Source organism: Plectropomus leopardus, chromosome 10 (assembly GCF_026936395.1).
Source record: "Plectropomus leopardus strain MGB_pleo_1.0 chromosome 10, ASM2693639v1, whole genome shotgun sequence".
Taxonomy (NCBI): domain Eukaryota; kingdom Metazoa; phylum Chordata; class Actinopteri; order Perciformes; family Serranidae; genus Plectropomus; species Plectropomus leopardus.
The window spans coordinates 1,224,171-1,237,093 of NC_142185.1; the positions used below are offsets into that span (position 1 = coordinate 1,224,171).

At 58.7% G+C, this 12,923-nt stretch overlaps 15 non-coding genes across 15 annotated transcripts; all 15 read right to left on the minus strand.

Annotated features, from left to right (window-relative positions):
• Positions 1-525: 525 nt before the first annotated feature.
• LOC148188373 (U1 spliceosomal RNA) lies at positions 526-690 on the minus strand. The gene has a single exon (XR_015777794.1). It is a non-coding gene; the product is annotated as a U1 spliceosomal RNA (small nuclear RNA).
• Positions 691-1,390: 700 nt separating this feature from the next.
• LOC148188374 (U1 spliceosomal RNA) lies at positions 1,391-1,552 on the minus strand. The gene has a single exon (XR_015777803.1). It is a non-coding gene; the product is annotated as a U1 spliceosomal RNA (small nuclear RNA).
• A 696-nt stretch (positions 1,553-2,248) lies between these two features.
• LOC148188375 (U1 spliceosomal RNA) lies at positions 2,249-2,412 on the minus strand. The gene has a single exon (XR_015777792.1). It is a non-coding gene; the product is annotated as a U1 spliceosomal RNA (small nuclear RNA).
• Positions 2,413-3,113: 701 nt separating this feature from the next.
• On the minus strand, positions 3,114-3,277 carry LOC121939318 (U1 spliceosomal RNA). The gene has a single exon (XR_006105441.2). It is a non-coding gene; the product is annotated as a U1 spliceosomal RNA (small nuclear RNA).
• Positions 3,278-3,977: 700 nt separating this feature from the next.
• On the minus strand, positions 3,978-4,140 carry LOC121939281 (U1 spliceosomal RNA). Its single transcript, XR_015777861.1, has one exon. It is a non-coding gene; the product is annotated as a U1 spliceosomal RNA (small nuclear RNA).
• A 697-nt stretch (positions 4,141-4,837) lies between these two features.
• Positions 4,838-5,001, minus strand: LOC148188376 (U1 spliceosomal RNA). Its single transcript, XR_015777777.1, has one exon. It is a non-coding gene; the product is annotated as a U1 spliceosomal RNA (small nuclear RNA).
• A 698-nt stretch (positions 5,002-5,699) lies between these two features.
• On the minus strand, positions 5,700-5,859 carry LOC148188377 (U1 spliceosomal RNA). The gene has a single exon (XR_015777800.1). It is a non-coding gene; the product is annotated as a U1 spliceosomal RNA (small nuclear RNA).
• Positions 5,860-6,558: 699 nt separating this feature from the next.
• On the minus strand, positions 6,559-6,720 carry LOC121939302 (U1 spliceosomal RNA). The gene has a single exon (XR_015777796.1). It is a non-coding gene; the product is annotated as a U1 spliceosomal RNA (small nuclear RNA).
• A 698-nt stretch (positions 6,721-7,418) lies between these two features.
• On the minus strand, positions 7,419-7,581 carry LOC148188378 (U1 spliceosomal RNA). The gene has a single exon (XR_015777783.1). It is a non-coding gene; the product is annotated as a U1 spliceosomal RNA (small nuclear RNA).
• A 699-nt stretch (positions 7,582-8,280) lies between these two features.
• Positions 8,281-8,444, minus strand: LOC148188379 (U1 spliceosomal RNA). Its single transcript, XR_015777788.1, has one exon. It is a non-coding gene; the product is annotated as a U1 spliceosomal RNA (small nuclear RNA).
• A 697-nt stretch (positions 8,445-9,141) lies between these two features.
• On the minus strand, positions 9,142-9,303 carry LOC148188380 (U1 spliceosomal RNA). The gene has a single exon (XR_015777791.1). It is a non-coding gene; the product is annotated as a U1 spliceosomal RNA (small nuclear RNA).
• A 700-nt stretch (positions 9,304-10,003) lies between these two features.
• Positions 10,004-10,167, minus strand: LOC148188381 (U1 spliceosomal RNA). The gene has a single exon (XR_015777839.1). It is a non-coding gene; the product is annotated as a U1 spliceosomal RNA (small nuclear RNA).
• Positions 10,168-10,873: 706 nt separating this feature from the next.
• On the minus strand, positions 10,874-11,037 carry LOC148188382 (U1 spliceosomal RNA). Its single transcript, XR_015777799.1, has one exon. It is a non-coding gene; the product is annotated as a U1 spliceosomal RNA (small nuclear RNA).
• A 698-nt stretch (positions 11,038-11,735) lies between these two features.
• LOC148188383 (U1 spliceosomal RNA) lies at positions 11,736-11,897 on the minus strand. The gene has a single exon (XR_015777787.1). It is a non-coding gene; the product is annotated as a U1 spliceosomal RNA (small nuclear RNA).
• Positions 11,898-12,590: 693 nt separating this feature from the next.
• LOC148188384 (U1 spliceosomal RNA) lies at positions 12,591-12,750 on the minus strand. The gene has a single exon (XR_015777795.1). It is a non-coding gene; the product is annotated as a U1 spliceosomal RNA (small nuclear RNA).
• Between the last annotated feature and the right edge of the window lie 173 nt (positions 12,751-12,923).

Genomic DNA, 12,923 nt, shown 5'->3' on the forward strand with positions numbered 1-12,923 from the left:
GCTAATCATCCGTACTCGTGGCAGAGCGTTCCCAGGACAGTTATTCTGTCGCTCAAAAGGAAAGCACACGCGATACATTCATTGCGACCGCTTGAAAGGGCCACAGTCACGCTTCTGCTGCCCTTGACGGAATACGGAAACGGTTCGCGGCTTGGCGTGCGATTGGAAATGTAAGGGCCAACGAATCGCAACGGACCTCCACTGTCCCCTCAGATTTTGTCGACTTCGGATTTTATTGTGCATTTGCTTGCAATCTATTCGAAGCTTCTAACGAGCACACCGCCGGTTCATTGGCACTGGCGTTCAAGCACAACTCGCGGGCTTCGTTACCAAGCCTCGGCGCGCGTTGTAATCGCCGCGCCGGTTTAACATTCCCGCCTGGCCGGGCGGCACGGCAGAGCAAACGAAGCACCGTGGAGCTTGGGCCCACGAGCGAACCAGTTGACGGAGGGCCGCGGCGCTTGGGCGCTTCACCTCCCGTCAGCACGCAGCGGCAGCCGCCGCCGGCTTCATTCAACATGACGGTCGGGGAGAGCGCCGGACCCAGTCCCCCACTAGCAGAAATTATGCAGTCGAGATTCCCACATTTGGGGAATTCGCTGGGGTCAACAGAGCCGGAGTGCAATGGCTGAGCCTCGCCCAGGGTGAACCACCTTCTTGATCACGGTATCGCCTCTGCCAGGTAAGTATGAAGCGGGAGGCTGGGAGAAAGGGCCCCCATTCCCAGACGCAGCACTCTGGCTGACGGTTCCCAAGACACCGAATCTCAGACTTCCCTGCCCTCAGCGTTAGCTCACCTTGGCAAGCGCTACTGCCTCTCAGAAAGGAACCGAGGGCCCGTGGACTGCACAAAAGCGCAAAAGCTAATCATCCGCATTGTGGCAGAGCGCTCCCAGGACAGTTATTCTGTCGCTCAAAAGGAAAGCACACGCGATACATTCATTGGCACCCGCTTGAAAGGGCCACAGCCGCTTCTGCTGCCCTTGACGGAATACGGGAAACGGTTCGCGGGCTTGGCGGCGATTGGAAATGTAAGGGCCAACGAATCGCGAACGGACCTCCACTGTCCCTCAGATTTTGTCGACTTCGGATTTTATTGTGCATTTGCTTGCAATCTATTCGAGCTTCTTAACGAGCACACCGTCGGTTCATTGGCACTGGCGCTCAAGCACAACTCGCTCGCGCTTTGCCGAAGCCTCGGCGCGGTTGTAATCGCCGTGCCGGTTTAACATTCCGCCCGCCTGGCGGCACGGGCAGAGCAAACGGCACCGTGGAGCTTGGGCCCACGAGCGAATCCAGTTGGACGGAGGGCCGCGACGTCAGCGGCGCTTCACCTCCCCGCCAGCACGCCGCGGCGAGCCGCGTCAGCCGGCTTCATTCAACATGACGGTCGGGGAGAGCGCCGGGACGCAGTCCCCACTAGCAGAAATTATGCAGTCGAGATTCCCACATTTGGGAATTCGCTGGGGTCAACAGAGCCGGAGTGCAATGGCTGAGCCTCGCCCAGGGTGAACCACCTTCTTGATCACGGTATCGCCTGCCAGGTAAGTATGAAGCGGAGGCTGGGAGAAAGGGCCCCCATTCCCAGACGCAGCACTCTGGCTGACGGTTCCCAAGACACCGAATCTCAGACTTCCCTGCCCTCAGCGTTAGCTCACCTTGGCAAGCGCTTACTGCCTCTCAGAAAGGAACCGAGGGCCCGTGATCGCACAAAAGCGCAAAAGCTAATCATCCGCACTGTGGCAGAGCCGCTCCCAGGACAGTTATTCTGTCGTTCAAAAGGAAAGCACACGCGATACATTCATTGCGCACTCGCTTGAAAGGGGCTACAGCCGCTTCTGCTGCTCCTTTTTGACGGAATACGGAAACGGTTCGCGGGCTTGGCGGCGATTGAAATGTAAGGCCAACGAATCGCAACGGACCTCCACTGTCCCTCAGATTTTGTCGACTTCGGATTTTATTGTGCATTTGCTTGCAATCTATTCGAAGCTTCTTAACGAGCACACCGTCGGTTCATTGGCACTGGCGTTTAAGCACAACTCGCTGGCTTGCCGCTCAAGCCTCGGCGCGGTTGTAATCGCCGTGCCGGTTTAACATTCGCCGCCGGGCGGCACGGCAGAGCAAACGGGCACCGTGGAGCTTGGGCCCACGAGCGAACCAGTTGGACGGAGGGCCGCGACGCTCATGGGCGCTTCACCTCCCCGTCAGCACGCGCGGTAGCCGCGCCGGGCTTCATTCAACATGACGGTCGGGGAGAGCGCGGACGCAGTCCCCCACTAGCAGAAATTATGCAGTCGAGATTCCCACATTTGGGGGAATTCGCTGGGGTCAACAGAGCCGGAGTGCAATGGCTGAGCCTCGCCCAGGGTGAACCACCTTCTTGATCACGGTATCGCCCTGCCAGGTAAGTATGAAGCGGGAGGCTGGGAGAAAGGGCCCCATTCCCAGACGCAGCACTCTGGCTGACGGTTCCCAAGACACCGAATCTCAGACTTCCCTGCCCTCAGCGTTAGCTCACCTTGGCAAGCGCTTACTGCCTCTCAGAAAGGAACCGAGGGCCCGTGACTGCACAAAAGCGCAAAAGCTAATCATCCGTACTGTGGCAGAGCGCCCCAGGACAGTTATTCTGTCGCTCAAAAGGAAAGCACACGCGATACATTCATTGCGACCCGCTTGAAAGGGCCACAGCCGCGCTTCTGCTGCCCTTGACGGAATACGGAAACGGTTAGCGGGCTTGGCGGCGATTGGAAATGTAAGGGCCAACGAATCGCAACGGACCTCCACTGTCCCCTCAGATTTTGTCGACTTCGGATTTTATTGTGCATTTGCTTGCAATCTATTCGAGCTTCTAACGAGCACACCGTCGGTTCGTTGGCACTGGCGTTTAAGCACAACTTCGCTGGCTTCAGCGCGCGAAGCCTCGGCGCGGTTGTAATCGCCGTGCCGGTTTAACATTCCCGCCCGCCGGGCGGCACGGCAGAGCAAGCGAAGCACCGTGGAGCTTGGGCCCACGAAGCGAACCAGTTGGACGGAGGGCCGCGACGCCGCGGGCGCTTCACCTCCCGTCAGCACGCGGCGGCGCAGCCGCGGCCAGCTTCATTCAACATGACGGTCGGGGGAGAGCGCGGACGCAGTCCCCCACTAGCAGAAATTATGCAGTCGAGATTCCCACATTTGGGGAATTCGCTGGGGTCAACAGAGCCGGAGTGCAATGGCTGAGCCTCGCCCAGGGTGAACCACCTTCTTGATCACGGTATCGCCCCTGCCAGGTAAGTATGAAGCGGGAGGCTGGGAGAAAGGGCCCCCATTCCCAGACGCAGCACTCTGGCTGACGGTTCCCAAGACACCGAATCTCAGACTTCCCTGCCCTCAGCGTTAGCTCACCTTGGCAAGCGCTTACTGCCTCTCAGAAAGGAACCGAGGGCCCGTGACTGCACAAAAGCGCAAAAGCTAATCATCCGTACTGTGGCAGAGCGTTCCCAGGACAAAGTTATTCTGTCGTTCAAAAGGAAAGCACACGCGATACATTCATTGCGACTCCGCTTGAAAGGGCCACAGCCGCTTCTGCTGCCCTTGACGGAATACGGGAAACGGTTCGCGGGCTTGGCGTGCGATTGAAATGTAAGGGCCAACGAATCGCAACGGACCTCCACTGTCCCTCAGATTTTGTCGACTTCGGATTTTATTGTGCATTTGCTTGCAATCTATTCGAGCTTCTTAACGAGCACACCGCCGGTTCATTGGCACTGGCGTTTAAGCACAACTTCGCGGCGAAGCGCCGAAGCCTCGGCGCGGTTGTAATCGCCGTGCCGGTTCAACATTCTTCGCCGCGGCGGCACGGCAGAGCAAACGAAGCACCGTGGAGCTTGGGCCCACGAGCGAACCAGTTGGACGGAGGGCCGCGGCGCTTCGCGGCGCTTCACCTCCCCGTCAGCACGCGGCGGCGCGCCGCGGCCGGCTTCATTCAACATGACGGTCGGGGGAGAGCGCGGACGCAGTCCCCCACTAGCAGAAATTATGCAGTCGAGATTCCCACATTTGGGGAATTCGCTGGGGTCAACAGAGCCGAGTGCAATGGCTGAGCCTCGCCCAGGGTGAACCACCTTCTTGATCACGGTATCGCCCCTGCCAGGTAAGTATGAAGCGGGAGGCTGGGAGAAAGGGCCCCATTCCCAGACGCAGCACTCTGGCTGACGGTTCCCAAGACACCGAATCTCAGACTTCCCTGCCCTCAGCGTTAGCTCACCTTGGCAAGCGCTTACTGCCTCTCAGAAAGGAACCGAGGGCCCGTGACTGCACAAAAGCGCAAAAAGCTAATCATCCGCATTGTGGCAGAGCGTTCCCAGGACAGTTATTCTGTCGATCAAAAGGAAAGCACACGCGATACATTCATTGCGACCCGTTTGAAAGGGCCACAGCCGCGCTCTGCTGCCCTTGACGGAATACGGGAAACGGTTCGCGGGCTTGGCGTGCGATTGGAAATGTAAGGGCCAACGAATCGCAACGGACCTCCACTGTCCCCTCAGATTTTGTCGACTTCGGATTTTATTGTGCATTTGCTTGCAATCTATTCGAGCTTCTTAACGAGCACACCGTCGGTTCATTGGCACTGGCGTTTAAGCACAACTTCAGCTTCAAGCGCCAAGCCTCGGGCGCGGTTGTAATCGCCGTGCCGGTTTAACATTCCGCCGCCGGGCGGCACGGCAGAGCAAGCGAAGCACCGTGGAGCTTGGGCCCACGGCGAACCAGTTGGACGGAGGGCCGCGGCGCCGCGGGCGCTTCACCTCCCCGTCAGCATCGCGCGGCGAGCCGCGCCGGCTTCATTCAACATGACGGTCGGGGGAGAGCGCGGACGCAGTCCCCCACTAGCAGAAATTATGCAGTCGAGATTCCCACATTTGGGGAATTCGCTGGGGTCAACAGAGCCGGAGTGCAATGGCTGAGCCTCGCCCAGGGTGAACCACCTTCTTGATCACGGTATCGCCCCTGCCAGGTAAGTATGAAGCGGGAGGCTGGGAGAAAGGGCCCCCATTCCCAGACGCAGCACTCTGGCTGACGGTTCCCAAGACACCGAATCTCAGACTTCCCTGCCCTCAGCGTTAGCTCACCTTGGCAAGCGCTTACTGCCTCTCAGAAAGGAACCGAGGGCCCGTGACTGCACAAAAGCGCAAAAGCTAATCATCCGTACTGTGGCAGAGCGTTCCCAGGACAGTTATTCTGTCGTTCAAAAGGAAAGCACACGCGATACATTCATTGCGACCCGCTTGAAAGGGCCACAGCCGCGCTTCTGCTGCCCTTGACGGAATACGGGAAACGGTTCGCGGGCTTGGCGTACGATTGGAAATGTAAGGGCCAACGAATCGCAACGGACCTCCACTGTCCCCTCAGATTTTGTCGACTTCGGATTTTATTGTGCATTTGCTTGCAATCTATTCGAGCTTCTTAACGAGCACACCGTCGGGTTCATTGGCACTGGCGTTTAAGCACAACTTCGCGGCTTCAAGCGCGCCAAGCCTCGCGCGGTTGTAATCGCCGTGCCGGTTTAACATTCCGCCGCCGGGCGGCACGGCAGAGCAAACGGGCACCGTGGAGCTTGGGCCCACGAGCGAACCAGTTGGACGGAGGGCCGCGACGCCATGGGCGCTTCACCTCCCGTCAGCACGCGCGGCGAGCCGCGCCGCTTCATTCAACATGACGGTCGGGGAGAGCGCGGACGAGTCCCCACTAGCAGAAATTATGCAGTCGAGATTCCCACATTTGGGGAATTCGCTGGGGTCAACAGAGCCGGAGTGCAATGGCTGAGCCTCGCCCAGGGTGAACCACCTTCTTGATCACGGTATCGCCCTGCCAGGTAAGTATGAAGCGGGAGGCTGGGAGAAAGGGCCCCATTCCCAGACGCAGCACTCTGGCTGACGGTTCCCAAGACACCGAATCTCAGACTTCCCTGCCCTCAGCGTTAGCTCACCTTGGCAAGCGCTTACTGCCTCTCAGAAAGGAACCGAGGCCCGTGACTGCACAAAAGCGCAAAAGCTAATCATCCGTACTGTGGCAGAGCGTTCCCAGGACAGTTATTCTGTCGTTCAAAAGGAAAGCACACGCGATACATTCATTGCGACCCGCTTGAAAGGGGCCACAGCCGCGCTTCTGCTGCCCTTGACGGAATACGGGAAACGGTTCGCTGGCTTGGCGTGCGATTGGAAATGTAAGGCCAACGAATCGCAACGGACCTCCACTGTCCCTCAGATTTTGTCGACTTCGGATTTTATTGTGCATTTGCTTGCAATCTATTCGAGCTTCTTAACGAGCACACCGTCGGTTCATTGGCACTGGCGTTTAAGCACAACTCGCGGCTTCGAGCGCCAAGCCTCGGCGCGGTTGTAATCGCCGTGCCGGTTTAACATTCCCGCCCGCCGGGCGGCACGGCAGAGCAACGGAAGCACCGTGGAGCTTGGGCCCACGAGCGAACCAGTTGGACGGAGGGTCGCTGGCGCCATGGGCGCTTCACCTCCCGGCCAGCACGCGCGGCGAGCCGCGGGCCGGCTTCATTCAACATGACGGTCGGGGAGAGCGCGACGCAGTCCCCACTAGCAGAAATTATGCAGTCGAGATTCCCACATTTGGGGGAATTCGCTGGGGTCAACAGAGCCGAGTGCAATGGCTGAGCCTCGCCCAGGGTGAACCACCTTCTTGATCACGGTATCGCCCCTGCCAGGTAAGTATGAAGCGGGAGGCTGGGAGAAAGGGCCCCCATTCCCAGACGCAGCACTCTGGCTGACGGTTCCCAAGACACCGAATCTCAGACTTCCCTGCCCTCAGCGTTAGCTCACCTTGGCAAGCGCTTACTGCCTCTCAGAAAGGAACCGAGGGCCCGTGACTGCACAAAAGCGCAAAAGCTAATCATCCGTACTGTGGCAGAGCGTTCCCAGGACAGTTATTCTGTCGTTCAAAAGGAAAGCACACGATACATTCATTGCGACTGCTTGAAAGGGCCACAGCCGCGCTTCTGCTGCCCTTGACGGAATACGGGAAACGGTTCGCGGGCTTGGCGTGCGATTGGAAATGTAAGGCCAACGAATCGCAACGGACCTCCACTGTCCCCTCAGATTTTGTCGACTTCGGATTTTATTGTGCATTTGCTTGCAATCTATTCGAGCTTCTTAACGAAAGCACACCGTCGGTTCATTGGCACTGGCGTTCAAGCACAACTCGCGGCTTCAAGCGCCAAGCCTCGGCGCTGTTGTAATCGCCGTGCCGGTTTAACATTCCGCCCGCCGGGCGGCACGGCAGAGCAAACGCGAAGCACCGTGGAGCTTGGGCCCACGAGCGAACCAGTTGGACGGAGGGCGCGGCGCCAAGGGCGCTTCACCTCCCGTCAGCACGCCGCGGCAGCCGCGGCCGGCTTCATTCAACATGACGGTCGGGGGAGAGCGCGGACGCAGTCCCCCACTAGCAGAAATTATGCAGTCGAGATTCCCACATTTGGGGAATTCGCTGGGGTCAACAGAGCCGGAGTGCAATGGCTGAGCCTCGCCCAGGGTGAACCACCTTCTTGATCACGGTATCGCCCTGCCAGGTAAGTATGAAGCGGGAGGCTGGGAGAAAGGGCCCCCATTCCCAGACGCAGCACTCTGGCTGACGGTTCCCAAGACACCGAATCTCAGACTTCCCTGCCCTCAGCGTTAGCTCACCTTGGCAAGCGCTTACTGCCTCTCAGAAAGGAACCGAGGGCCCGTGACTGCACAAAAGCGCAAAAGCTAATCATCCGCATTGTGGCAGAGCGTTCCCAGGACAGTTATTCTGTCGCTCAAAAGGAAAGCACACGCGATACATTCATTGCGACCCGCTTGAAAGGGCCACAGCCGCGCTTCTGCTGCCCTTTGACGGAATACGGGAAACGGTTCGCGGGCTTGGCGTGCGATTGGAAATGTAAGGGCCAACGAATCGCAACGGACCTCCACTGTCCCCTCAGATTTTGTCGAATTCGGATTTTATTGTGCATTTGCTTGCAATCTATTCGAGCTTCTTAACGAGCACACCGTCGGTTCGTTGGCACTGGCGTTTAAGCACAACCGCGGCTTCAGCGCCAAGCCTCGGGCGCGGTTGTAATCGCCGTGCCGGTTTAACATTCCCGCCCGGCCGGGCGGCACGGCAGAGCAAACGGGCACCGTGGAGCTTGGGCCCACGAGCGTAACCAGTTGGACGGAGGGCCGCGGCGGCGGGCGCTTCACCTCCCGTCAGCACGCCGCGGCGAGCCGCCGCCGCTTCATTCAACATGACGGTCGGGGGAGAGCGCGGACGCAGTCCCCCACTAGCAGAAATTATGCAGTCGAGATTCCCACATTTGGGGAATTCGCTGGGGTCAACAGAGCCGGAGTGCAATGGCTGAGCCTCGCCCAGGGTGAACCACCTTCTTGATCACGGTATCGCCCCTGCCAGGTAAGTATGAAGCGGGAGGCTGGGAGAAAGGGCCCCATTCCCAGACGCAGCACTCTGGCTGACGGTTCCCAAGACACCGAATCTCAGACTTCCCTGCCCTCAGCGTTAGCTCACCTTGGCAAGCGCTTACTGCCTCTCAGAAAGGAACCGAGGGCCCGTGACTGCACAAAAGCGCAAAAGCTAATCATCCGTACTGTGGCAGAGCGTTCCCAGGACAGTTATTCTGTCGTTCAAAAGGAAAGCACACGCGATACATTCATTGCGACCGCTTGAAAGGGCCACAGCCGCGCTTCTGCTGCCCTTTGACGGAATACGGAAACGGTTCGCGGGCTTGGCGTGCGATTGGAAATGTAAGGGCCAACGAATCGCAACGGACCTCCACTGTCCCCTCAGATTTTGTCGACTTCGGATTTTATTGTGCATTTGCTTGCAATCTATTCGAGCTTCTTAACGAGAACACCGTCGGTTCATTGGCACTGGCGCTTAAGCACAACTTCGCGCTTTGCCGCCAAGCCTCGGGCGGTTGTAATCGCCGCGGCCGGTTTAACATTCCCGCCCGCCGGGCGGCACGGCAGAGCAACGAAGCACCGTGGAGCTTGGGCCCACGAGCGAACCAGTTGGACGGAGGGCCGCGGCGCTTCGCGGCGCTTCACCTCCCCGTCAGCACGCGGCGGCGAGCCGCGGCCGGCTTCATTCAACATGACGGTCGGGGGAGCGGACGCAGTCCCCCACTAGCAGAAATTATGCAGTCGAGATTCCCACATTTGGGGAATTCGCTGGGGTCAACAGAGCCGGAGTGCAATGGCTGAGCCTCGCCCAGGGTGAACCACCTTCTTGATCACGGTATCGCCCCTGCCAGGTAAGTATGAAGCGGGAGGCTGGGAGAAAGGGCCCCATTCCCAGACGCAGCACTCTGGCTGACGGTTCCCAAGACACCGAATCTCAGACTTCCCTGCCCTCAGCGTTAGCTCACCTTGGCAAGCGCTTACTGCCTCTCAGAAAGGAACCGAGGGCCCGTGACTGCACAAAAGCGCAAAAGCTAATCATCCGCATTGTGGCAGAGCGTTCCCAGGACAGTTATTCTGTCGCTCAAAAGGAAAGCACACGCGATACATTCATTGCGACCCGCTTGAAAGGGCCACAGCCGCGCTTCTGCTGCCCTTGACGGAATACTGGAAACGGTTCGCGGGCTTGGCGTGCGATTGGAAATGTAAGGGCCAACGAATCGCAACGGACCTCCACTGTCCCCTCAGATTTTGTCGACTTCGGATTTTATTGTGCATTTGCTTGCAATCTATTCGAGCTTCTTAACGAGCACACCGTCGGTTCATTGGCACTGGCGTTTAAGCACAACTCGCGGGCTAAGCGCCCGAAGCCTCGGCGCGTTGTAATCGCCGTGCCGGTTTAACATTCCCGCCCGCCGGGCGGCACGGCAGTGCAAACGAATCACCGTGGAGCTTGGGCCCACGAGCGAACCAGTTGGACGGAGGGCGCGGCGCCGCGGGCGCTTCACCTCCCCGTCAGCACGCAGCTGCCAGCCGCGTCCGGCTTCATTCAACATGACGGTCGGGGGAGAGCGCGGACGCAGTCCCCCACTAGCAGAAATTATGCAGTCGAGATTCCCACATTTGGGGAATTCGCTGGGGTCAACAGAGCCCGAGTGCAATGGCTGAGCCTCGCCCAGGGTGAACCACCTTCTTGATCACGGTATCGCCCCTGCCAGGTAAGTATGAAGCGGGAGGCTGGGAGAAAGGGCCCCATTCCCAGACGCAGCACTCTGGCTGACGGTTCCCAAGACACCGAATCTCAGACTTCCCTGCCCTCAGCGTTAGCTCACCTTGGCAAGCGCTTACTGCCTCTCAGAAAGGAACCGAGGGCCCGTGACTGCACAAAAGCGCAAAAGCTAATCATCCGTACTGTGGCAGAAGCGTTCCCAGGACAGTTATTCTGTCGTTCAAAAGGAAAGCACACGCGATACATTCATTGCGACCCGCTTGAAAGGGCCACAGCCGCGCTTCTGCTGCCCTTTGACGGAATACGGAAACGCAGTTCGCGGGCTTGGCGTGCGATTGGAAATGTAAGGGCCAGCGAATCGCATAGCGGACCTCCACTGTCCCTCAGATTTTGTCGACTTCGGATTTTATTGTGCATTTGCTTGCAATCTATTCGAGCTTCTTAACGAGCACACCGTCGGTTCATTGGCACTGGCGTTTAAGCACAACTCGCGGCTTCAAGCGCCGAAGCCTCGGCGCGGTTGTAATCGCCGTGCCGGTTTAACATTCCCCGCCCGCTCGGCGGCACGGCAGAGCAAACGAAGCACCGTGGAGCTTGGGCCCACGAGCGAACCAGTTGGACGGAGGGCGCGGCGGCATGGGCGCTTCACCTCCGCCAGCACGCAGCGGCGGCGAGCCGCGGCCGCTTCATTCAACATGACGGTCGGGGGAGAGCGCGGACGCAGTCCCCCACTAGCAGAAATTATGCAGTCGAGATTCCCACATTTGGGGAATTCGCTGGGGTCAACAGAGCCGGAGTGCAATGGCTGAGCCTCGCCCAGGGTGAACCACCTTCTTGATCACGGTATCGCCCCTGCCAGGTAAGTATGAAGCGGGTGGCCGGGAGAAAGGGCCCCATTCCCAGACGCAGCACTCTGGCTGACGGTTCCCAAGACACGAATCTCAGACTTCCCTGCCCTCAGCGTTAGCTCACCTTGGCAAGCGCTTACTGCCTCTCAGAAAGGAACCGAGGGCCCGTGACTGCACAAAAGCGCAAAAGCTAATCATCCGTACTGTGGCAGAAGCGTTCCCAGGACAGTTATTCTGTCGTTCAAAAGGAAAGCACACGCGATACATTCATTGCGACCCGTTTGAAAGGGCCACAGCCGCGCTCTGCTGCCCTTGACGGAATACGGGAAACGGTTCGCGGGCTTGGCGTGCGATTGGAAATGTAAGGGCCAACGAATCGCAACGGACCTCCACTGTCCCCTCAGATTTTGTCGACTTCGGATTTTATTGTGCATTTGCTTGCAATCTATTCGAGCTTCTTAACGCGCACACCGTCGGTTCGTTGGCACTGGCGTTTAAGCACAACTCGCGGCTTCAGCGCGAAGCCTCGGGCGCTGGTTGTAATCGCCGTGCCGGTTTAACATTCCCGCCCGCTCGGCGGCACGGCAGAGCAAAGCGAAGCACCGTGGAGCTTGGGCCTGGCGAACCAGTTGGACGGAGGGCCGCGGCGCGCCATGGCGCTTCACCTCCCGTCAGCACGCGCGGCGAGCCGCGGGCCGGCTTCATTCAACATGACGGTCGGGGAGAGCGCGGACGCAGTCCCCACTAGCAGAAATTATGCAGTCGAGATTCCCACATTTGGGGAATTCGCTGGGGTCAACAGAGCCGGAGTGCAATGGCTGAGCCTCGCCCAGGGTGAACCACCTTCTTGATCACGGTATCGCCCTGCCAGGTAAGTATGAAGCGGGAGGCTGGGAGAAAGGGCCCCATTCCCAGACGCAGCACTCTGGCTGACGGTTCCCAAGACACCGAATCTCAGACTTCCCTGCCCTCAGCGTTAGCTCACCTTGGCAAGCGCTTACTGCCTCTCAGAAAGGAACCGAGGGCCCGTGACTGCACAAAAGCGCAAAAGCTAATCATCCGTACTGTGGCAGAAGCGTTCCCAGGACAGTTATACTGTCGTTAATAAGGAATGCACACTCGATACATTCATTGCGACCTGTTTGAAAGGGCCACAGCCGCGCTCTGCTGCCCTTGACGGAATACGGAAACGGTTCGCGGGCTTGGCGTGCGATTGGAAATGTAAGGGCCAACGAATCGCAACGGACCTCCACTGTCCCCTCAGATTTTGTCGACTTCGGATTTTATTGTGCATTTGCTTGCAATCTATTCGAGCTTCTTAACGAGCACACCGTCGGTTCATTGGCACTGGCGTTCAAGCACAACTCGCGGCTTCAGCGCGAAGCCTCGGCGCGGTTGTAATCGCCGTGCGGTTTAACATTCCCGCCCGCTCGGCGGCACGGCAGAAACAAGCGAAGCACCGTGGAGCTTGGGCCTGGCGAACCAGTTGGACGGAGGGCCGCGGCGCCGCGGCGCTTCACCTCCCGTCAGCACGCGGCGAGCCGCGAGCGGCAGCTTCATTCAACATGACGGTCGGGGAGAGCGCGGACGCAGTCCCCACTAGCAGAAATTATGCAGTCGAGATTCCCACATTTGGGGAATTCGCTGGGGTCAACAGAGCAGTGCAATGGCTGAGCCTCGCCCAGGGTGAACCACCTTCTTGATCACGGTATCGCCCCTGCCAGGTAAGTATGAAGCGGGAGGCTGGGAGAAAGGGCCCCCATTCCCAGGCGCAGCACTCTGGCTGACGGTTCCCAAGACACCGAATCTCAGACTTCCCTGCCCTCAGCGTTAGCTCACCTTGCGCAAGCGCTTACTGCCTCTCAGAAAGGAACCGAGGGCCCGTGACTGCACAAAAGCGCAAAA